Here is a 25,245-nt window from a genome sequence, read left to right as displayed (position 1 = left end):
CTGCAGTATATTAGGTAGCTCTTCTTCTGAAGACAAAAAGCAAAATTCAGCCCTGCTGTGAGACCACTGCCTTCAGTAGCTGGAATAGAGTCACACCAGGGCTGAATTTGGCCCCTTGTCTAGTACTTTCAGAAGAGTGAGTGACACCATAATTTTCATAAGTATGTGCTAACATTGTTAGGGTTATACTTACACCATCTGCCTGTTTCCATTTTGGGAGCCTCTGATCCCAGCATGTTTATTCAGATGTGAGCTATGAAGCACTTACTAATGATGCAGATCAATACACGTAGGATTGCTGATGAAGTGTCTTGCACAAGATAACCATGCAATCCCGCTGTCTTTCCACTGCCATGAAATACATTAAATGGCAGCATTAATTTTTAAAGAAAAGAATGAAATGAATAGGAAATGGTACCATTCAGTTGCTTTGTCCCCCTGTCATTGGAACTGGCGATGGGTGAAGCATGAAAATTTTGGCAGCTACTCCTTGTCACAGGGTGGCTGGTCCTCAGTAACTGAAATAGGTCCAGCTGCCCTGTCCAGAGCAAGTACTTCCAGCTGAGCCAATTAAGGGGGCTGGGGAGGCTTCACCTGAGCTATAAAGGGTTACAGGGGGGCAGAACTAGAAGTGGGCTGCAGGGAGTGAAAGACAGCTGTAGTAGTGCCTGAGGAAGGGACCACACTCAAGAGAGATGGGGCTATACTCAAAGTAAGTCTGGGTATAAGATTTCTTCTGTTTGTTTTTGGGACCTTTGTTAATTTAATTAAAAACCCAGAGCCTAAGAAGGGCTGTGATTGGAAGAGAGACTGGGTGGAGTTTGTTTAGGGAGTCCTGAAGAAGGGGACAATGGAAGTAGGTGAGTGCAGAGGTACCTTGGGTCACAGTGGGCCCAGAGGCCACTGTATTACATACCCAAAGTTGAATTGCAGGCTGGAAATTGCCTGTTGTTTAGTAAGATTGTTGTCCTGCCTAGCTCTGGCTGGAATAGAAGTGCTCTGAGAATAGTCTGGTGTGCAGACAGGAAGGCTGGCCCAGTGGTTAGGGTGCTAGCCTGGGACTGAGAGGAGCTGGGTTCAGTCTCCTGTTCTGCCACAGACTACTGTGTGCCCTTGGGTGAGTCATTTATTTGCTCTGTGCCTAAGCTCCCCACATGTACAATGGTGATAACAGCACTTCCCTACCTCCTGCAGGTGCTGTGAGGATAATGTATTAAAAACTGTGAGGTGCTCAGATACAATAATGGAGGTCCTATAATTACCTAAGATAGATAGTACTTCTGGGCCTTCTTGAAGCACAGAGCTTTTACAAGTATTTCCTGATTAAATGAGTTCTGTAATGAAATGATTACATTTTGATATACTATAATTGTATCCTGGCTGTGGTAAGGACAGGAACAGATGGCTTCAGTGGTCTTTTCAGTCTCCAGTTTCTATGGTTTACTTATCTGTGGATAGCCATTTGGTTTGAGTGACAAATCAAAATAAGTGCCTGCATTTGGTCAGATGCCTATAGCATACTTTTCAGCTGCCTAAATTGTACCCTCTCATTTGCATGTGCATCTGTTGCACAAACAGATCGTGCATTTTTCATCAATTTAATATTTGTGTATCTAGATAATTTGCATGCACGTGTGTGACTTGTGGCCATATTTTATAGGCCCTACTAAAGTGCCCAGATTCGAGTTTATACATGTAGTATCTGTTTGAACTCAGAGCATTTAACTTTACTATTATTATGTCTTATTTTCTTTTGTTGTATGTTCTATATCAACACTTCATAAATAAATTCTAAAGGGGCCCTAACTGATGTTTATCAGTGGATGAACTCTGACTTAGAAATAGGAGGTAGGCACCCCCAATAACTGGGAATTGGGTTCTACCACCATAGTTTAATAAACCTGAAATCCTCCTCATATGAGGAAGTTGGGCTCTTCTAGGCTGAATTACTCGGTGATAGTGACACTTGCTGTCTAGTAATTGTACATGTCTGCATCACTGGGAATGGCGGGAATGAATCTGAGGATCAGCTTGATTTTTTTTTTGTTTTTCTAGAACCTCTAGTTTTCATATCTGCTCAGGATAGAAATACATGTAATTTGCTCATTCCATCAATTTCTTCTTTTTATTCATGTAAATGCAGTCTTTCTCTGTTTCTTTGCACTGGATGCCTCCATCTAATAATTGAATACATAATCAAATAAGAACAGAAGGAGACAGAAGAGAGGAGCATCATAAGAGTAGGAAGACTCCTATTATCACTAGGACATAGAACTAAGTGAGTCATGTCCCACCTGCACCTACTCCTCTGACCTCCCAATAAAGGTGATGTGAGTTACCCAGTGAAAGGACATTAGTTTGGGAGTGGAGACAAGAGGGCTATGATCACATGGTAGACATGCTTTGAATCAAGATGAACTTGGACAGAAGACAGTTAGAGAGGCTAGGTTAGCATTGCTTTGGATTGTGATAATACTGCCTGCTGTTATATTCCTATATGGTAACACTTGTATGATTATAAAGCAAGGGAAACAAAAGCCACTCAAATGGTAATGTATAGTCTGGACAAAGGGACCATGTAGGAAGCTGTCATTACTGGAATGAGATGGCTGTAAAAGAAAAACAATTTCTAAAATGTGTTCATATAAAATATTATGCTTTGTGTTTCTATAATCCTTGCATCTCAAAATCTCTGAGCACTGTCTTACAAACACACAGAGAAGGCACAGTTTTATGTGAAAAATCAGTGTGCCCTTCTCCCCTCTTCCCCCCCCCCCCCCAAAAAAAAAAAAGGCAGCTGTGGGGATTTTTTTTTTTTTTTATCTGTTTAGAAAACAAACAAAGGAGTGAATCCCCCAACTGGAAAATGTTCAGCAATAAAGGGAGTGGATGAAACACTGAGTTTGTTCTGTAAAAGGGCAAGCTCTGATCTCAAACAAATGCTACAAATCTCCGCTCTCCAGAATCCTCCTTGGCAGGTCCAGACTTTGCTCTCTGTGTAGAGCGCTGTCATACATGAACAGTGGTTATGGTGGCAGATACAGTGCAGCCTTATTGGGAGAAAAAGCATTACCATTGTGACTTTGGCTCTATCAATAGAGAACTCCCCCTCTCAAAATCCCCCAAGCTCCCCTGAGTGAAGGTAATGCTGTATTCTGGTTTTCACAGTTCAGGGCTGCCTGCGCCTTTTGACTCTCTCAATCCTGAGTGCCCCTTCTCCAGGTGACAGGCCTCTTACCTTCACCTCTTGGGTGAAATCCCATGATTCTTCCACTCTTTAGATTGTGTTCTCCGAATGCAGCACCCTGTTTACTAAGCATGATAGTTCAGAAGCCCTGACTGGATTTGACTGTCCTGAAAGACTTGGCCTTCAGGAGCTGTGGCCAGTGCATGAATACAGTGAATCAAAACAGACTTTTCATTTAATCTCCTCCATAGGAGCAAAGCATAACAAGAAAAGGGTTTCTAACATAACAGTCTGTATGCTTCTGCCTTCCCAAAAGCTTAGGTAGGTCTGTGTTATCCCAGAACCCTCATCTCTGGGTGTGTGGGGACAGTTTGATCTCTTGCAATCTTTGCTGCTTTCTCCTGAGCTTTGGAGTGGATTTAAAAAAAACCCTGGAACCTCTAAAGTTCTATGTTGGTTTCCTCCCTAGTGCCAAGAGGGGGTGTTGAACACAGCATCTTCAAAGGGCATGACACCTGCTTTGTCCCTTTACGTATTTGTATAGTAAATGGACGGCTAACAGAAGAACTCCTCTGTTTTCCTAGCGTGCAGCCTAATTCATGCCTAAATTAACCATTAGTAAGCATACAGCAAACAAGACAATAATAATCAAACCCACAGATGTACAGATAATATTACAGACCTCTTCCACATCCTTCATGGTGGTCACCTTTATAAAGTGGTGCTTGAGATGCAACCGTTTCCATCTAAACTTACAACCGAAAATAACTAGAGTTGGTCAAAAAGTGAGATGAAATTTTTGCAATATTTTTTTGAAATTCCATCCCTTTGCCTCCAAATTTCTCTGGGGGAAAAAAGTGAAATTTTCAATTAACTCTTAAAGGTGGTATCTCAGATATCATGGTGCAGAGTTGTTGTTGGTAAGTGTTTGATTTTTCTAATAGTGGTCACTTGTACACATACCAACAGTACCCTAGCCATTGGACCATCTTTCCTACTCCATGAGTAGGATGGACACTGCCTTGTACAATAAGCATCCCATAAAATCACCAGCTTTGCATATATACATACACTATATTGCATGTGTAACCCTGTGCAACCAGCATATCCAAGTGCAGAACTGAATCCTAGGTCATGGGCCAGATTTTACCAAAGTAACTGAGAGAGGCCATGAGGCAGGGTCTAGAGATTACCAACAATGAGGCAGAACTGAAGTGGAAAGTTTAAACTGCTCACTAGCTCTTTAGGAATTTGCATACTGAATATAAAACACCTGAAATTCCCAGTTCCACAGCTTGGAACCAGCCTGATTTCCTTCTACAATATGTCTTGAGAATTACTGGAATTTGTTTGTTTGTTTTATTTGGCTCACAAAACTGTCACGCCTGTTCATCTCAACCTTTTGTCATCTCAAAAGGAGTAAAATACCAAGATTGTTTATTCAGCTAGTGCCAAATCATTTTTAGGCACAAAAATAGCAGCTTGGGAGAAACAAACATCAATAGGAAACAGAGAAATGAAGAGGGAGAGATTGTTAGTATGGGCATAGCTCCAAGAAACGATTAAAGGAAGAAAATAAAAAAAAAATATAAAAGGGAAGGGAAAAAGCAGAGAATGTCTCATAGTTAACGAATGTGTGGACCTATGTAAACAAAGAAGACTGTTCATAGGCCCATTCTGCTCCTGGATAATTTATTTTTAATCTTTAACATTTAGTTCCTTCCTTAATAAAGTTTATGTAATGGGCATTGACTGGTTGAACTGTCAACACATTTTGTTACTTAAAATTATTTTGAATAGCTGTCTGAGTTGTCTTAACAATTTTTATCAAACTGTTTATCCAGTGATTTTTTTTTTCTGTGTCAATTGTCAAATTATTAACCACTTGTTTGCATTATCCAATAAGCAGTAGCCTTATCAGGCTTGGAGCTTAGATTCAGGTTAGATGCTTAACCAAAGCTTTTCTGTAATATCCTGGACAAATCTTATTGAATTAAGTTTAATATCTTTGGAGTTCATTGTATTTAAATGCTATTGTTTAAGTGGTGGTGTTGTGAGATTGTATGTAACGTCCCTAGGAGAAGGGGGTATACTAATATACTTCCTCTAGTTATCAGGCCTTGAAGCTTCATCCTGGAAAGGGAACCTATTGTCTGGCTGATTACTTATTCATAGTCTTTTCAAAGGCTCAACCTGGATTCTCTAGAGAAATCATTAGACAAAGGATGTTGGGATAAATAATCTGGTGGTTAACTGGCTCTAGGCCACAACCCCACAGCTCTCCTGTCAGCACAATAAAACCACCTCCCTAAGAGGTGGCAGCTATGTCCTCAAGAGAAGCTCTCGTGCCAACATAGCACTGTCCATAGCAGTGCTTAGGTCAGTGTAATTTGTCACGCAAGAGAATGGCTTATCCGAAACCTGGAGCAACCTAAACTTATACCAACATAACCTGTAGTGCAGAGAAGCCCTCGAGTTTTGGTTCTGACCCATCAAACAGATGGCCCCAATCCTTAAGGAAGGGTTGGAAGGACTGACACTGACCAGAACCCTTGTAGAGACTGGGGGGGAGGGGGGGCTGATCTGTAGTAAGCTTATTCGCATGCGTGGTAGGTCCTTTTATTGTTTTTAGTATGTTTTCTGTCATTTTTTTACCCTCAGAGTAAATAAGCTACCACACAGCTCCCTCTATGCAAGCTTAACTGTGGGCAGTTTGTCTTTACAGATGAATAGTGGATGGGTCGGAGACAAAAGAAGCTTGGGGCAGCAGAGAGGAACAAAGGGGCAGGCTTTTGGAAATGGGGGACTTTTTGACTGAGACCAGCCAGTGGCTGTAGGAGAGAGACTCCATATACATACATTGGAGGAGAAGCCATGAGTTGCAGGAGGGAGATCAAATCCCAAAGAATGCTCGAGTGGTGAGCAGATGTATGCCACTCCCAGCCTCCAGGTGTTTTACTGCTTTTTATCTAGATCTGCATAACTCCTATGTGCTCTCTACAGCAAAGAGTAACTGTTTTAAGAAAGCTGTTTTGCAAAGCATGTCTACTTAAATTATCAGGTGTCCCTGACGAGGTAACTGTAAATCAGAGTGCCTACAAGGTTGGAGCTCTTGGAAAGAATGATTAAGCAGCTGGGGATTCAGCACTAGTCTCACGGTCTAAGCAGTGGGGCTTCAGGTTCTCTGTGCTCAGAGGGGGGGTGCGAGAGAGCATCTGCACCCCAAGAGTGTGCAGAGAGACCCAGTGCCAGTGCATGGACTCTGCTCAGACTCAGGAAGGCTGAAAAGCATGTGGGACGAGCACTGAACTCCAGCACCGCACCTTGGTGAGTGTCCAGCAAGGAGGGTTTGACTAGAGCTGTGATGAGGTTTTCCTGCTGACTCAGTTTTAAGTGGTCAATGTCATTTGCAATGTTGCTGTAGCCTGTTGGTCCCAGGATGTGAGAGACAAGGTGGTGAGGCAATATCCTTTGTTGGATCAACTTCCGCTGGTGAAATCAACAAGCTTTTGAGCTACACTGAGCTCTTCTTCAGGTGTGGTGGCCACTGTGAAATGTCAGATGAAAAAGTGTGTGGTGACAGTGTAATTCAGACTCCAGACACGCAGCTGTAATTCTGTCTGCAGCTATTGGAGATACCAACTCAAAAACAAGCGGGCAATATTTGCTGTTAAAACTGAAGGAGTTTTGGAGGGTTTCTCTAATGCCTTTTTCAAATGTGTATGTTGAGCTGTGGAGTATGTGATTAGAGCAGGCACTCAGTGTACTCTGTTTGATTTATGCAGAAGAATGAGTTTGCTTAGCTCTAGATAAACAGAACCTTCCAGTACATTAAATTGCATGGCTCAAATTGCCTGTTAAACTGCTTTTTAAACCGAGGTTAATCAATGTCGTGCACACATGATTCCTCATACATTAAGTTATTTGGTGCGTTAGGAATGTTTAGGACTTAAAACTGAGAGAACTTTTTTTTGTTTTGTTTTACTTTTGAACCCGCTTGAACTACAAAGGTTTGAAGGATTGACTGAACTTGAATGTTGTTAGGTTCATATTCTGATTGGGAGAGACTGGAGGAAAATGTCAGATGTAGAAAGAATGGGGGCAGAGGAGAAAATCCAGGGAAGAAGTGAGGAGGAAAATGGAACCGAGTGAGGGCAGGGTGAAAACAAAGACTGACTGGAAAAACAGAGGAGCGGGAAGAATAGGGGAAAAAGCAAGGGTTTTTTTTTTTGTTTTTTTTTTTTTAAAGTGTAAACCCAGTCACCTATACATGACAACCACTTTGCACCACTCCAGCTTTTGGGGTGTGTTGATCCCTAACACAGTGTTGTATGGCTGTAAACACATTTACTTTTTTACATTGAATTGGCTTTTTTAAAAATAGATTTAGTAACAGGAAGGTTCTCAAGATTAACTAGTTTTGAGGAGAACTTAAGAGATTCACAAACCTTCAGACTCCATGAGATTTCCTCATCCCTGCTAACAAACTTTCCTGTTCTGAGAACAAGCCAGTTATATGCTGAGATACTGTAGTAATTAAACTCCTGTAGAGTCTGTGTTATGGGAACTGGATTGCTCAAAAAAACTGGGAGCCTTTTCTGCTCTAGGCCACAGCTGATTCCAACTTCCCTTAAGTGCTGCAAGGAAAAAATGCTTCCCACCCTAGTATTTGGCAGTGTGCAAAGTTTGCTGACAATAATCATGAGTAATGTAATGTCATAACCGAAAGGCGGGGTGGGGGGGGGGGGGGGGAGGGAAGGCTTTCATCACCCCAACAGGTCTTTGGGGCTGTTGTGTTAAAGGACGGGAGAGAGGCCTCTGCCAAGATGACCATCTTAGATTGCATCATGGCAACTTGCTCTTGGTAAATTAACATTTTCATTAAACTAAACATTTGGTTGTCAAAACAATGACCAACCACATGCAGCGGAAAGTAAATAGTATATATCAATAGAGACAATTAAAGCCAAAGGCCTATAGGTCACCAGGTCTTTCAGCTAGCTCAGTGCTCACCTAAAGAGGCTGACATTTAAGAGCCAGTCAACAGACAGTGGTATGACAGGAGCCAGCTGGTGCCAGTCAACTTAACTCCAGTACCTGAAAAGACAATGGAGCAAATAATTTAAGCAATCGATTTGCAAACCCCTAGAAGATAAGGTCATAAGTAACAGTCAGTATGGATTTGTCAAGAACAAATGGTGTCAAACCAACCCGACAGCTTTCTTTGACAGGGCAACAAGCCTTGTAGATGTGGTATATCTTGACTTTAGTAAGGCTTTTGATACTGTCCTGCATGACCTCATAAAAAAACTAGGGAAATACAACCTAGATGGAGCTACTGTAAGGTGGGTGCATAACTACTCTCTGGGAATAGTTTTCCAACAAGTTGTTAGTGATCACAGTCAAGCTGCAAAGGTATATTAAGTGGGCTCCCGGAGGGATTCGTTCTGGGTCTGGTTCTGTTCATTATCTTCATCAATGATTTAGATAATGGCAGAGAGAACACTTATAAAGTTTGCAGATCATACCAACCTAGGAGGGGTTGCAAGAGCTTTGGAGGCTAAGATTAAAATTCAGAATGATCTGGATGAACTGGAGAAATGGCCTGAAGTAAATAAGACAAAATTCAATAAAAACAAATGCAAAGTACTCCACTTGGGAAGGAACAATCAGTTGCACACATACAAAATGGGAAATGACGGCCTAGGAGAGAGCCCTGAAGAAAGGGATCTGGGGGTCATACTGGATCACAAGCTAAATGAGTCAACAGGGTAACACTATAGGAAAAAACAAACCTCATTCTAGGATGTATTAGCAGGAGTGTCGTAAACAAGACCCAAGAAGTAATTCTGCTCTATTCCACATTGATTAGAACTCAGCTGGAGTATTGTGTCCAGTTCTGGGTGCCACGTTTCAAGAAAGATGTGGCCAAACCAGAGAGAGTCCAGAGGAGAGGAACAGAAATGATGAAAGGTCTAGAAAACATGACTGATCATGGAAGTTTGAAAACTTGGGTTTGTTTAGTCTGGAGAAAAGGAAGATTGAGGGGGGACATAACAGCTTTCAAGTATATAAAAAAATCATTAGAAGGAGGGAGGAAAAATTGTTCTCCTTAACCTCTGAGGATAGGATAAGAAGCAATGGACTTGCATTGCAGCAAGGGCAGTTTAAGTTAGACACTAGAAAAAACTTCCTAACTGTCAGGGTAGTTAAGCACTGGAACTGATTGCCTGTTGAGGCAATCAGTGTGGAATCTCCATCATTTGAGATTTTTAAAAGCAGGTTAGACCAACGCCTGTCAGAGATGGTCTAGATAATGCTTGGTCCTGCCATAAGTGCAGGGGGCTGGACTAGAGGACCTCACAAGGTCCCTTCCAGTCCTATATTTCTATGATTCTCTGTAGGGGCTTGTGGATGTGATTGATGCTGCTTTTGTGATTTGGGTGCTTGCATCCACCAGGAAAGGGACTGAGACCCCAGAACTCATTTCCTAGAAACCATGTAACATAGCAGTCAGATGACCACTTTGTCCCTACTGAGCCGGACTGGAATTCAAACAGATGCCTCACAGCCAAAAGGCGCCACATCCAATGTATAGTCCCCAGCTGCATTACACTGTAGTTATTCACAACATAAATATCTGCTACATCTCAATCGGGAACTCATCAGCCCCCTTTTTGGCGAAGACTGAATGGACAATGGAGACAACCACCCTCTCACCCTTAAAAAGCCCAATGATGGGGCATTGCATGTGCAGAGTTTGAACTTGTGCTGTATTTCTTCTGTGGCTTAATAAAGACCTCATCCTTAGTGGGCTGTAGTTTAATTTTTTGGGGCAGTGGGATGAAACAGGATAGTGGAAATGTTCGTGGATGGGATGAACTCTTAGGACATTTTTCTCTTTCTTATACAGACTTTGTAAGAAATATTAATTTCTAGATGGTTTTTATCTGCAAGGAATTACAGGAATTTCAATATTTTGGAAGAGAGAGAACACAGGATATGTTCTTTGTGAACATTGTAGCTGCCTGTTGCTTTGCAAATCAGCCTGTGGTCAGCAGGTTGTCATGTCAGTATATGACGTTGTTAAATACTGACAGGCAGCATGATACAGAAGCAGTCTTGAGAGGGGTGATCAGAATTTTATAAGTGGCAGATGCCCACATGGGAAATAAAAGGTGGCAGGGAAATTTAGACTTCCACTTCAGGAAGTGGGTTGAGATTAAGGACTCCATTTCTTCCAATCCATGGAGTCATTGGCACTTGTGCACAGTGGATGTAAAACAGCTCTGCAGGTGTGAATGGGGAATTCTGATTTGATATTTGACACACCCTTTGCATAGGTGTAAATGACAACCCAAGGACCCTAAATGGTGACTCTAGGGCTCAATGCTTAGTGATGATGATTCACTGACACTTCCTCAAAGTGTATCCAGAGATTCATGCATTCGGGTCTCCTAAATATTTAGAATGTAAGCTATTTGTGGGAAACCGTTATTTGTTCACCCTGTTACAAAGAGGTTTACTGAGCTGTGTATGCAAAGGAAAGGCATCTCTTTCCTCATATTTGATAAATAGCTTCCAATAGGGAGTGCTCTAGTTTGATTATGTATAGGAATTTAGGGTCTCTCTACACTCCATTGTAAACCTGCATCTGTGGGACCCGGACTTGTGGACTTAGTATTTGCAAGCCCATGCTTGAGCATCCACACTGCATTGTAAACTGGAATTAGAATTGCTTGACCTGGGTTTCTCAGCCATACTAACGTGTCCGTGCTGCACTACAAAACTTCTGACTTGTGTCTGCAGCTTGCGCTCATCCCCACTGCACAATGACAAGGCTTAGATCTGAGTCAGACTGTGACCCTTCTCTCCAGCAGTGTCCTAAGAGCCGGGTCCTGAGTGCTTTCTGAATCAAGTCAAGCCGATTTGTGTGTGGACGGAAGGGGTGCTTGGATTCAAACCTGAGTCAGAGCTCCGGCTTTGTGCAATGTAGACATACTGTGAGAGAACTCTAATTTCAGGAAATGTTTGTGTGAGCAAGGAACAAAACCTGTGTGTTCTGTCTTACCTCTCTCTCTGTGCTGGAACACGGGACATCTCATATCACTGCTCTTCTCTGCAGCTGCCTTCTCTTCATAAATCTCTCGCTTTGTTATGCATCATGGTAACTTGAGCCAAATATTCTGCTGCTGTCAATGAAGTATCATGTCCGCAGAGAATTTGACCTCGTATGTTCAGTACCAAAGGTTCCAACTAGAAAACAATCGAATGACCCAATCGAAAAGAGGGAAGACAAATGAGTCAGATGTCACGGGTGTGGGTTTTTTGTTGTTGTCTTGATCTATCCAGATCTCTGTGGGGAAGCAGCTTTGGTTACCCATTAGCCACTATTTCCCTGGAGTGATTGTCCTGTATTACCTAACCATTTTTTCCATTGTCTTCCTTGCTACACATAACAGATCAGTGTATCTTTAATTCCCAAGGGTTGCAAATTTCTTGATACGTGTCCAGATGAAAATAATCCACTCTAATCAAAGCTAATTTACACAAACTGCACTTCTTCAACTAAATAAGAACATTTCCCTCCTCCCCACATGCAATTTAGGTTTCTGCGGCCAGCTGTGACCAATATCTAGAAGCAAGTAAATCTCCCAAGATGAACCTAGATGTAAATTGGGAGGACATTGTCAGGAATTTCTTCCTAATCCCTATAGGTGATCAATTTAAACTCTATAGCATGAGATTAAATTGATCCTTTATTAGGATTCCAGCCTGCATGTTTGTGGCCATGGCATTATCCTGTCACAATATTTAATTTGCATGATGTCATGTGGCAGTGAGTTCCACAGGTTAGCAATATTCTGTGCAACATGTTATCAAGGGTCCCAAAATGGAATAGACAAACCCGTTAGGTTTTCTCATAAACTAGAAGGGACCATCATGATCATTTAGTCTGACCTCCTGCACATTGCAGGCTACAGAACCTCACCCATCCATACCTGCAGTAGGCCCATAACTTCTAGCTGAGTTACTGAAGTCCTCAAATATTGATTTAAAGACTGCTACTGTAGGATTTTTTTCCTTATTCTCACTGACCTTTTTCCAGTTCTGAATGTGCTCTGTATAGAGACAAGGTGGATGAGGTAATATCTTTTATTGGACTAACTTCTGTTGGTGAGAGAGACCAAAAGAAGCTGCTCCAATAAAAGATATTCGCTCACTCATCTTTTGTCTAATATCCTGGGACAAACACCACTACAGCACTGCATCAAACTGTGTATAGAGAAGTGTTTTTTTTTTTTTTTTTTTTTTTTTACTGTCTCTAAATTTGTGCACCATTAATTTTAGTGAACCCCTCCTTGTTCACATATAATGGAAAATGATGATAAAGAGGAGGGCTGATCAGCTCTGGTTGCACCCTTATAGTTGTGGGAATGTTAATCAAGAACCGTCTAATTCTTCCTTTCCCCAGTCTAAATAATAGCAAGGTCCAGAGCCCATCATTCCAGAAATAAAAAGGTGCTCATGCTGTCCTGAAAAATACTAGATCTTTTTGTTACCAATAAGCTTTTGAAGTCCCTTTCAGACCAAAACTGGATTAGGGAGATTACTAAGAAGTGAAATCCCTGAAGAGAAAGGGTTTGGAGACAGTAGGAAATCTGTATGTCTCCTGCTTCCTATTAGGTTCCCTGCTGCAGAACATATGTCTGCAAAGTAGCCAAGGGCCTCTTCATCTTCCAAGTTGCTCTCCATTTAAACCCTTTGGAGAGCCATCTTTATATGTATACATGTTCCTAAGCATGTATTTGGCTGTTGGCCTGGAATGTGCCAGCTGTACATTCATGAGCAGATCAAAATTGAAACAGGTGCAGCTGCCATTTTCTAAAAGTGTTTTCTGCCTGTTTCTTAACCTTCTAGAATTAAAGACTGTATTATACAGATTAGGGCAGGCAGTGGAAGCTTCACCCACCACCCCTCCACCAGAGGATCTGATCCAACTCCCTCGGAAGTCAATACATAGACTCCCATTGGCTTCAGTGAGAATTGGCTCAAAGCTTTGTGTGTCACTTTAGTAAAAGTGCTGGCAGCGAAGGAAGGAGAGGGCAAATGCCAGGGAATCTGTTTGCTCATTGGGGGTGGATTAATTATGTCGATGGAAAAGATCTCTGCCATCAGCTTAGAGCCGCTGCACTAGAGATCTTACAGCAGCGCAGCTGCATCAGTATAGCAGCGCCACTGTAAGCTCTGTAGTGTAGACATAGCCTGAGTTATTACAGAGAATTCTTTCCCAGGTGTCTAGCTGGTGGGCCTTGCCCACATGCTTAGGGTCTAACTGATCGCCATATTTGGGATCAGGAGTCAGACTGGCAGACCATGGGTATCTTTTTCTTTGCCTTCTTCTGCAGTATGTGGAAGGCTAAGCAGGATGTTGGACTGCTGGTGGACATGTTTCCCAGGATGGGGTTGGAGGTATTAGCCCACAGGGCTTGGCAGACTGCAGTCCACCCATGGAAAAAAGTGGATAGGCCTCAGAGGAACACGAACTCAAAAGTATCGACAACTGGAGTCCCATGGTGACTCAGCTATATCAGCCCAGAGTATGGGCTGAGCTTTATCAAAAGGATGGAGTGCATCTCTTTCTGGTATAGGTGCCGATTTTTTTTTTTTTTTTTTTTTTTTCTTGGATGATCTCTGTACTGAGTTGGCCAAGTTTCTAGGTAGCCTGTATGGAGTTGGCAGAGACAGCCAAGCTGATGCTGGCATCTCCTTTTGGCAGGTGCAGGAATTCCCAGTACAGAAACTCACTTTTTTAGGTCTGGAGCTTAAAAATCAGTAACACAGTGGGCAGCCCAAGAGTATCTCCTTACAAGATGGGGACATTGTCTAATCACCTGGAGGCAAATGCAAACCAGGGGCTGGGGCACTACACAGGGGGCTGCCCTGCCAAAAACACTTGATGGCAGTTCTGGGTAGGAGGCCCCCACTCGACTCCCAAAAGGGGGAGGGATGATGTTTGTTTGGCTTCCCCTGTGATGGGAGCCTCCAAGAACTGGCAAAAAGAATCAATGGGGTGTAAGCGACTGTGCTGGGCTGTCCCTTGATGGGAACCTTGCATGTAATTTGACACAGTTGCAGCTTGATTAAAACCCATATCACGTGTTCTTGTCGTCCGTGCAGTGAGCTCACTAAAGGCTTACACCAAATTCCTGGGATTTGCTGATGCGCATCTGTATCTGCTTTTCATACCTTGGAACGTAGGGCTTGCATCATTTAAAAGCTGTATTCTTTTATCTTCGGTCATCATTCTAGTTAATGACCTACAACAGAAACTGTACCTTCACTCACTGATGTGCTGGTTTCTATAGTATCTTCCTTCTGAAGGTCAGGGAGGGACTCTCTAGCCCAACAGCTAGACTCAATGACTCAGCTGACACACAAAAGAGGGTAATTCATACAGTCAGGATGTGCTGCTGCCAGGATACAGGAAGATGCAGGATGCTGCTTTTTTCTATTAAAGAGTTGTTAAACTTCTGAATAGATACTAGTGGGTTTCTAGGCATTTCATGATTATTTAGTTTATTATTGAATGGAGTTGACCAGAAATTTTTATAGGAAAATGCTGATTCATTGAAACTGAAATTTTTTTTTTTGTGGGGGGGCAGGGGGGGTCTGTTTTGACTAATTTCTTGCCTCAAAAACTTTTTGAAAACAAACATTTCAAAATTGTTTCAATATTTAATTTGGACATTTTCCAAAAGAGTCTGGTTTCCCAGTTTTGAAGCCTTTTTTTTGTTTAGAAATTTAAGCTAATTATATTTTTTAAAAAGGTCAAAATCAAAATGAAACATTTTTGAAATTATTGAAATATTGCAATTGGTGCAAACCACAAGTGCTATCTGGTTTTTTAGCTGAAAATTTATATTTAGCAGGTGTGCCTGCAAGTAATATCTATTAACCTAGCCTTAATTCTTTGTTTATAAAGAATCTTGATGTTTGCCTGACCATGTGTTTCATTACACATGGTTTGCACAGTAAAGGTAAGTCTGGGACTGGATGTGTAGTGCAGGAATGTAGCCATCTGTCTGTTCTCCATGTATATGTGGAACCCCCATTTACAGCCACAACTATCCAGTGGAAAAATGCCCCTTGTCTCACTCTGAGTGAAAACTTGGAATGAGAGAGACTGAACCAATTCCCTTGTTTATCAGGCCCATATTTCAAACTAAACATTATGAATTTATCACTGCACTCTAGTAGTGGCATTATTTTTCCCCATGCACGGTCAGCATGGGCTGCTTCATGTGTTCTCACCATATGTGGTAGTTCTTCAAATTAGGAGAGATTAATTGAATCTCAAAAGCAGAGTCCATATGTAAAACATGAGGTTCAAAGATGCATTTAGCTAGAAGCAGAACCTGTGACTATGTATCCCAGTCAAAACGAAAAAACTAAATTGCTAAGCACTTAAAGATATACAAGTAACTTTGTTCTAAGGGAGGGCAGCTTTCTACAGCTCCTACCAACAAACAGAGGGGACATTCCAGTACCATTTTGTCTCAGCAGGTATAACGTCTTCCCATGGACCATAGGATCCTGGTTTAAATCCTGACTGTAAGATGTGCATGCACACACAAAGCATCAGGAATTCATCTATAGCATAAGATGGCAGACTGAGTCTCCTCCAATGTCAGGCCACAAAGCAGAAAATTATAACATCTCCCCCCAAATGTGTGTGTTTGGGTGTCTTTTAAAAAACAAAACACAATCCCAATTTTTTTTTTCTTTTCAAACTTTATGTATAGAGATCACTCATCCCCCTACCCCAGAAATGCAACCACCTTTGGGGTGCAATGAACTGGCAGGACTGCACAATAGCTGATGTTTTTGTTCATTTAGGAGTAGAAATGAGCAACATATTTGCCCCCTGAAACAGCTGGCGGAATTTTAGTTAGGCAGAAATACCTGCCTGTGTTTGTATATGGCCCTAGTATCTGAGGCCAGGGCCTATATCCTCAAAGGGTAAGGGTCCTAACTTTCATTGATTTTCAGTGGAAATTAGTAGCCTAAATACCTTTTTGAGGATTTGGACCTGAGTGCTTCAGACGTTAAATCATTTGTCATCACATCATGCTTGTGAAGGTAGGTACTGAAGGACAGAATAAGTAACATGTTTAAGATCTCTCAGGAAATCTGTCACAGAGGTAGAATTTGAACACAAATGTCCTGAGTCTCAGTCCAATGCATTAGCTGCAAGACCATCTTTCATTCCCCAGCTTGAAGTTTGGTCTGGACTTTGGAGTTAAAAGCTCTCTTTGTGAAAAGCACCACAGGCTCATTCATGGACAACCAGCATTGAGGAATCTCAAATCTCTCACATGTCTGTCTTTGACAAAACACTTTACTTTTATTAAACACAAAAAAGATTCCAAAGAGTGAGAATCCAAATCACAGTCTAACCAGTTTATAAACCATCATGTTTATCAATAGCGGCTCTCCTATTGTTCTGCAAAACAGGATCAATTAATTGAACACAGCTGAAAGTTAAAACATTAGTTGCACCAATGTGTCACACTTGTTCCAAGCCAATCGTGTTGCAAGAGCGATGTGCAATAGACAGGCACAATTAGGGCTTTTAGCAACTGAACCATAAGATAATCATGAGTAGAATGCATCTATATATCTAATGGGTAAGACCTTGGTTTTACATCACATTGATAGCTGGTATCTGTAGCAGCAGAGTGTTCCTTACCACCCATTGTATTACAGCCATGGTTCAGTATTGATTGTCAGATGCATTCCTTCCACCAGCATCTGGGTGTTCCTTAGAATTCTCCTATCCAAATACTGTTCAGAAATGACCTTGTATTGCTGATATGATGAAATCACAGCCCAGGGCTGTGACACTCGTTTCTAGAAACGATTGTGGGTGAGTGTCCACATCAAGATGAGAAGACTGCAGGCAATTCAGTACATGCCTAGTGTGTTTGAGTCATCTATAAATCTATTTGATAAGAAATATAATGTGGGTAAGTGATAGTTTAAATTGTTCTCTAAATTATAGACCGGAATTACACATTGTTAAAGAGCTAACTATTCAAGTTCTCTTTAGGGAGTTGATTTTAGCAACTGAACGAATGCCAAATGAAACCTATATAAACAGGAGTTGAACTGGCTTTGAACACAAGTGAAAATGAACTCAATCGCCTTGTCTGCTCATCACTCGCACACACTTAAAGAAAAATGCACATTCATGCAATATTTATCATAATTCTCAGTTTCCACTCTAGGACTGGAATACAGGTTTGTGCCTTGACACAACTATATAGTGCTCAGGATGGGAGTAGCAAGGGTTGCTAAAGCTCAGGGAAGAGGTGTACTGGCAGAGCTGTATGTGAGACGCTTGCACGGTGCTTGCCTTCAGACAGTGCTATTATGCCTTCACTTTAACGAATGCTGAATTCACTCACAAACATTTTAAAAACAGTCACTCATACTTGATTCCCATCAAGCAGTTTGCAACATCTCTTTATAATGTATAAATGGAGGCTCTGAGAGAAGTCACTGATAAACCTGGTGTCTGATCTAAAATTGGTTGGATTAAATCTGGCAGTTTTTAAATAATGTGGTCCTTGTGTCTGACACAGACATCTGCTGATAGTCCTTCCCTTTCCAATAGCTTTCAGCATATTGTAATCAGCAAGACTGCATATTTCATGTGGTAACTGGAAATGCTGTGTCTTAATCAAATGAAAGTTTATCTGATTTGTCTGTTTACTGGATAGTATTTGACAGCTTAATAGAAAAATGTCATGGTCTTTTCTCCCAAATTTCCCTGAAGAAGGTTCTTGTTTGATTTGTTCTGTCTCTCAATGTCCTCAAGTTGCATGCTGGTCATAACTTCAAGGATCAGTTCCTTCTGTGGTGTGATCTTTGCCTTTGTATCTAGTTCTTTTCTGGATGTAAAGAATATTAAACAGTCTTGTAAGCAATTCACTGAAATGTTCCACAACATGTGTATGCTGACTGTAACATCATGATGGTACCTAGCCACTTCTGACATCTCTATTCTCTTTGTATGTAAGTGCTTTGAGAGAGGTTTTAAAACTAAAGCTAATAAGCATCTGTCAGCTTTACCAATCAGTTCCATGGAAGTAATCAATAGAAATGCAGCTGGAGAAGATACATTTTACGTGTGTTTATGCTGCATAGCATGCTCAAGCATTTTGTGGTCATTTATGTTGCTTTCATATGAGTAGCCCTTCAAAGACTAAGGGTTTACCAAATCAGGACCTTACTTTGTTCACCTATATTGCTTAGCAAGAGACATAGAACATGAATCAGAGAGCAAAGTGCTGGAGAATAAACTCCAGGGAAAAATTCCACTTTAATGGGAAGTGCCTGTAGGAGGTTATGACTAGAAATAACCCAAAGGATCTTTTCCATCTGTGTTTTCATGGTCCCATAGAAATTAATCTGAATCTAATGCTTAGTCCCCAAATGTGCATCTTCTTTCTTCCTACATGATACACAGAATATGCACTTTCAGTCTTATCTCCATGGTCAGTCATTTAGTCCCGTACCCCAATTAGGACCGCTAAATAAATGAATGTTCACTTATCACAGAGTGTAGGCGAATGATGGAGACTTATTTCCCCCATGGTTGATTTAATCAGTCTGTTGCTCATGACACATAGCCATGTTCTTCAGAACCCACAAACATCCTTAATTACTGACAGAGTTAGAATAAAAGGAAGCAGATATTTTCACCGAGAAAATAGAAGAGCTGCTGTGACTTTACCCGTGGTTACAGGTGTTCAAACTGGAATCTGGAGAGCATGCTAATAAGGATCAGTTGCTTCAATGTATGACACCAAAGAGATGAGAAGTGCTTGGGGGGAGGGAGGCAGAGGAATATCCACAAGCACATCTGAAGCATCTTTGCAGAGGGAGATGTTCTTATGGAAACTTTGACTTTTCATCAGAAGTCTGAATGCCCCCAAACTTTCCTTGGAAAGCAGGCACATGCCACAGAAAACTTCATTTAGTCAAAATCCCAATTTTCCACCAAAAAGCAGTTTCTACAGAAAATTTGACCCCCTCTGCTCTTTCTATCTGATTGCAGCCTCTGAGAAGTAATACAGGGCTCTCAGTCCAATTCCCTGTGGATAGGTTCCTGTGTAACAAATCTCCATCCCATTTCAGCAGCAGCTGAGCCTCTTGGTAACAATCTCCATAGAGAGCCCATGAGCTGAGGTCAAGTCTGCACTATGTCTCTCAGGTGTGAAAAATTCCCACCCATGAGCAATGCAGTTATACCAACCTAACCTCCGGTATAGACAGCGCTGTCAACAGGAGGGCTCTTCCTGTCGCTATAACTACTGATTCTCAAGGAGGTATATTAACTATGCCAATGGGAGAAGCTCTCCCATTGGTGTAGTACTGTTTTCACTGAAGTACTGCATTCTCTTTCAGGAGCTATGAGCCCAGTACTTTCCAGAAACCCTAAACTTCACTTAGAATCCTAGAATATTAGAGTTAGAAGGGACCTCAGGAGGTCATCTAGTCCAACCCCCTGCTCATAGCAGGACTAACCTCAGCTAGATCATCCCAGCCAGGGCTTTGTCAAGCCTCAGCTTAAAAACCTCTAAAGATGGAGATTCCACCACCTCCCTAGGTAACCCATTCCAGCGCTTCACCACCCTCCTAATAGAAAAACTTTTTCCTAATATCCCACCTAGACCTCCCCCACTGCAACTTGAGACCATTGCTCCTTGTTCTGTCATCTACTATCATTGAGAACAGCCTAGCTCCATCCTCCCTGGAACCCCCTTTCAGGTAGTTAAAGGCTGCTATCAACCGCCCCCCCACCCCCATTCTCTTTTGCAGACTAAACAAGCCTAGTTCCCTCAGTCTCTCCTCATAAGTCTTGTGCTTCAGCCCCCAAATCATTTTGTTGCCCTCCGCTGGACTCTCTCCAACTTCTCCACATCCTTTTTATAGCAGGTGGCCCAAAACTGGACACAGGACTCCAAATGCAGTCTCACCAATGCCAAATAGAGGGGAATAATCACTTCCCTCCATCTACTGGCAATGCTCCTACTAATGCAGCCCAATATGCTATTAGCCTTCTTGACAACCAGGGCACACTGCTGACTCATCCAGCTTCTTATTCACTGTACCCCCCAGGTCCTTTTCTGCAGAACTGCTGCCTAGCTCATCGGTCCCCAGTCTGTAGCTGTGCATGGGATTCTTCTGTCCTAAGTGGAGGACTCTGCACTTGTCCTTGTTGAACCTCATCAGATTTCTTTTGGCCCAATCCTCCAAATCGTCTAGGTCACTCTGTATCCTATCCCTACCTTCCAGAGTATCTACCACTTCCCCTAGCTTAGTGTCATCTGCAAATGTGCTGAGGGTGCAATCTACCCCATCTTCCAGATCATTAATGAAGATGTAGAACAAAACCAGCCCCAGGACCGATGCCTGGGGCACTCAGCTTGTGGCCAGCTACCAGCTAAACATGGAGCCATTGATCACTACCCGTTGAGCCCAATCTAGCTAGCTCTCTATCCATTTTATAGACCATTCAACCTATACTTGCTGATAAGAATACTGTGGGAGACTATCAAAAGCTTGCTTCAGTAATGTGCCCTGAGATCTCATAAGGGTATTTATTCATACCCTTAACAACTTGTCCTGCATCTGTGTCTTGGGTTCTGCCCTGTTACATGTCATGTTGGCTACTGTCTCTCAGCCAGGGCCTATAAAGCCAATGGAGGTTTCAATCTGTTATTTGAATGATCTTTCTAATATCACAGAACAGTCTGAGCTATTCAGTCTTCAGAAGTGTGAACAAATGAATAGGCTGTAATCAGACACCATAGAAATGTATCTGCTCAGAGAAAAAGTCAGGACACTGAAATGACTATTGAACAATGTCATTTACACATGCTATGGCTCTCCAGGTATTTTTAAAGTATTAGTGTGGTGGTAATGTCCATAATCCCTAATCAGGATTGGGGCCTTGTACTATGTGCTGTAGAAACATATAGATAGACATAGTTTCTCTTCAGAGTTGCACTAAGACAAGAGACCTGCGAAGGCAGGCAAGAAAAAATGGATCAAATAGATTCCAGTTTAATATACACGTGCTATTTTTCTTTAGTTTTATAATTTAATAAATTTCAGGCTGAGGAACAGGTGAAAAAAAGCTCACTAGTTAAGTCTTGCCATTAGTGATGGCCAAAGCTCAGAGCACTTTGGCGTTTTGATTCCATGTTTATCTGAACTGCTGTGATTTTAGCAATCCAGCTCAGAAGTCTCGGATAGGTTTTTTTTTCTTCTCTCCCTGAGACACAAAGCCAAGGTCACGTTGTGATATTTCATTCAGAGCTTCTGCTAGAACCAGGAAGTGCAAAGAGCCCGGAATTTTCTTTAACAAATGAATCAAACTTTCAAGCTTTAAAAAAGCTCATTTTGGACAAAGGAATTAGCTAGCTGTGACATTTTATCCAAGCCACTTACCTCCACCCCTGACACACATACAAATCAAAGCAGAAGCAATATGAGCTCAGGACTTTTGGTATTGAAAACACAGGCTTCTAGCTAAGCAGTTTCACCAGCTCTGTAGAAAAAACTACTATCCATGAGCAGTTCCATCTTATTCCAGTAGCACCCCCACACAGATAAGTTCCGTTTTGCACAATAGGCTGCATCTAAGTCTCCTTTTCTAGGTTATCTTGAAAGGACTAATTTAATGTGCCAGTAACCCATGACATTAATGTCCCAGAGCTAATATCTGGAGGAGAAAATATTCATGGGAAAGAGACATTTCAGTCACAGGGCCAAATTCAGACCTAGTGTGTAAGCAGGTACAATTCCAGGAGAATCAGTGGCATTAGAACTGCTTATATCAGGACAGAATTTGACACCGGGAGCTGCAGGGTTTCACGGTTCTGAAGGTCATTGAAAGGGCGGTGCAGGGAATAGACTACTCTGCTGGATCATTGCTTACTTCCATCAAAGCAGTTTTGAGCTGCAATCCAATCCATTTCACACGTCCAACAGCGCATCCATCTCCAGTTGGGGGGTTTTGTCCTCATAATATAGGTCTCTTGCTATGTATGCAGTTCTGTTTTATTCTCCTGGGGGGATATTTTTGAAGTTCTTCAAATATTTCAGTGCTCCTGTAGGTTTAAAACCCCACTGCTAGTTTTAAAATATTGCAGATTCCAGTTTGGATTGCTTTGAACCAATATTTTAAAATGTCTGCCATTTCATACTCCTTCACTCCTTGCACTTGCAGCTGATGCATATGCCCTCCAATAATAACATGGAAAAACAATGAGGAAAATATTGGTGTGTGCCTAATTTCCCCCTCTCCACCCAACCCATACACACTGACAAATATACTAGGTTTTCAAGACAAGTGAGAAGAATACAATCTTCTCTGTACACTCAGCTCTCTTGCATCTCATGGGATCAGGTGTCTTACTGATATTTTTCAAAGAGAAACATATCCCATTGCCTCATCTTGCCTAGGTAAAAAAGTTTGAGGAGCAAAGCTGCACACTCCACAAAGCAATGAGTATCTCTTCTGTGGAATGACTTATGAGAAACACATAATTAACAGGAACTTGTTCTGAGATGATTTTATGCATGACTATATTATTCCTATAAACTGTGTGGCAAATTGTCCTTATTACATCAGGGAAGTTTATTTTAGTGCCCTAAAAGTTAGGGGCTAACAGCAGTAGCTAAGAACCAGGCATAGCATCTGTGTAAACTCCATATGTCACCCTCCATCAATACTCCACGTAACCGGGAAATTTCTCATTCCTGAGTCCCAGCTCAGACAGTCCTGAGTGTGACATCATTCCTGCTTCTCTGAACATGGTGTCACTCTGTCAGTTGCCAAGAAAGGCTGTGATGGGGGTGTGCTGCTCAATACCAACTCAGGATTTTACTGAGTTTTGTAATATTTGATGTGCTCCAGGTGCTGAAATCAAGAGATGGCATGAAAATCTGTTTTATTTTATTTAAAGTCCTAGCTCTCATGGTTGGGGAGAAAAGCTTGAAAACCTGATTAAAATGCACCATAAGCTGGAAAACAATTCTCTCCACCCCCTCCCCCCCTTTACTTTTTTAAATCTCATAGTTTTTAAACTAATCTCATGATTTTGGGGGCCTGTTTCATGATGATTTTTTTTAAACACTTGGGGTTGTCAGTATTGGGAATGTGGCCAGGAATGTGACACCATCTTCAGAGAAGCAGGAATGATGTCATACTTAAGTCTCCTCTGTCTGAGCTGGTGACGAGAAATTCCCCAGGTGACCTAGTGCAGGTGTGTGGGGTTAGGGGATGGCGTTTACAGAGAAACTATGCCTGGTTCTTTGTACTGCTCTTAACCCCTCACTCATTGAGCACTACAGTGAATTTCCCTGGTGTACCAGTGCAGTGTGCCACAGATAAATCATATAGTAGTGAATATAGCAGTGAAACATATTTCATGATCACAAAGGTCAGGACTAGAGCTGAGCAAAGCTTTTCAGCAATAGTTCATTGAGCAATTTTAAGTCAAATTCAGCAAATTGTTTTGACCAAAGGCAAAACTTGGAAAAAATCTAAACGTTTTGTTTCAGCATTTTTGAAATCTCGTTTTGAAACTTTCTTTTTTCAATTTATCTAGATTAACTTTTTTTTAAAAAAAGTTTAGTTTCAAGTTGAACGTCTCATTCAGCCCATAACACGCTTTTAAAAATTATTTTTGTTTTGGAAAGAAAAATTGTTCTTTTGGGTTGACCTGCAGAAAATCGGGCGGGGGAGATTTTTGTGGATCAGGCACCAAACCAATTATTGATTTAAAAAAAAAAAAAAAAAAGTAGTGATTGCAATGAAGCAGCTAGAGCAGTGTCTGCTCTAGTCAGGCTCAAAGAGGAGGACAGTGAAGCAAAACAAAGATTGCAGCCCTCAAAGCTCAAGTTAGATCAGAACAGGCCTCATGTGGCCCATACAGAAGCAAGGTCTGAAAGTTAACAGGCTTTCAAACAATCAGTAGTTTGAACTAACGCGGATGTTTAAAGTGGGAGTATTTGCAAAGTTTGTTGATTGACTAAAAGCAATGAAGAATCCTGCCTAGCAATCCAGGGCTCTTAGTCTGACTCATTAAATTGGTTTCAGAGCAGCAGTCCTCCTCTTCCTCACTGATCACTCTTGATCCAGAGAGACGACCTTTGTTGCAATCACTGCTTTTTAACAGACTCCAAAAAAAAAAAAAACCTACGTTAGCAGCACTCACTGCTCTCCCTTCCCACACAGCACGATTGTGGGACAATCCAAAATCCTGCTAGGACCAATGACGGAGAGCAAAGGGAGTGAGGGAGCCAGCTGCAGGAGACTGAAGCCTGGAGCAGGCTTACTAAATGAGCCAACCAAGAACACCTGGCCTGGAGAGGGAATCTCAAACAGGGAGCAGAAGCAGTTCTTGAGTGGAGCTGACTCTAAGAAGTCAGTAAGGAAGTCAGCTCTGAGCAGGAGAGCTGCCAGATGGACCCCAGAGTGGATTGTTTCCTTCGTCTGAGAAAAGGACTCTGGGGAAGCAGAAGGATTCCTTCACAGGCTCTGAGGTGAGACCCATGCCCTGGGACAGACTTTTGGGACTTTGAGTTTTACACTGAGTTCATTTTGTCTAAATAAACTCTGATCCAATAAGGGTGCTGATGGGATGAGCAAGCAGGTGGAATCTGTGTAAAAGGGCCTGGAAGAGCAAGGATAAAGAGCCATGAGGGAGTGCTGGGGTGACCAGCTCATTTACATTTGGAAACAGCAGTCTCCACAATAAAGGGTTATGGGGACTCCTTAGGTCAGAGAGAAGCAGCAGAGTGAAGGGTTAAGAGAGAAGGGTGAGGCTGTGGCTGGTGGACCAGCCTGAGGAAGCAGGGAGGGAGGTGAGTCAGTGCTTGTTCAGAAAACAAATTTTAATGAGTTGGGCTGTGTTAATTTCACAACACTCTTTAATAATCTTGATTTAAATGTTAAATGGAAACTTATTGAATAA

The 25,245-nt window shown here is 41.8% G+C and overlaps 1 long non-coding RNA gene across 1 annotated transcript; it reads left to right on the top strand.

Moving 5' to 3' along the window:
- The first annotated feature begins 634 nt into the window (after positions 1-634).
- Positions 635-24,908, top strand: LOC137153196 (uncharacterized). The gene is made up of 2 exons (XR_010919718.1): positions 635-712; positions 24,507-24,908. It is a non-coding gene; the product is annotated as an uncharacterized lncRNA (long non-coding RNA).
- Positions 24,909-25,245: the final 337 nt, after the last annotated feature.

This window comes from Emydura macquarii, unplaced genomic scaffold (assembly GCF_026122565.2).
Source record: "Emydura macquarii macquarii isolate MOO-44397 ecotype Brisbane River unplaced genomic scaffold, CSIRO-AGI_Emac_v2 contig_1253, whole genome shotgun sequence".
Taxonomy (NCBI): Eukaryota; Metazoa; Chordata; order Testudines; family Chelidae; genus Emydura; species Emydura macquarii.
This window is presented reverse-complemented; position numbering and strand designations above follow the sequence as displayed.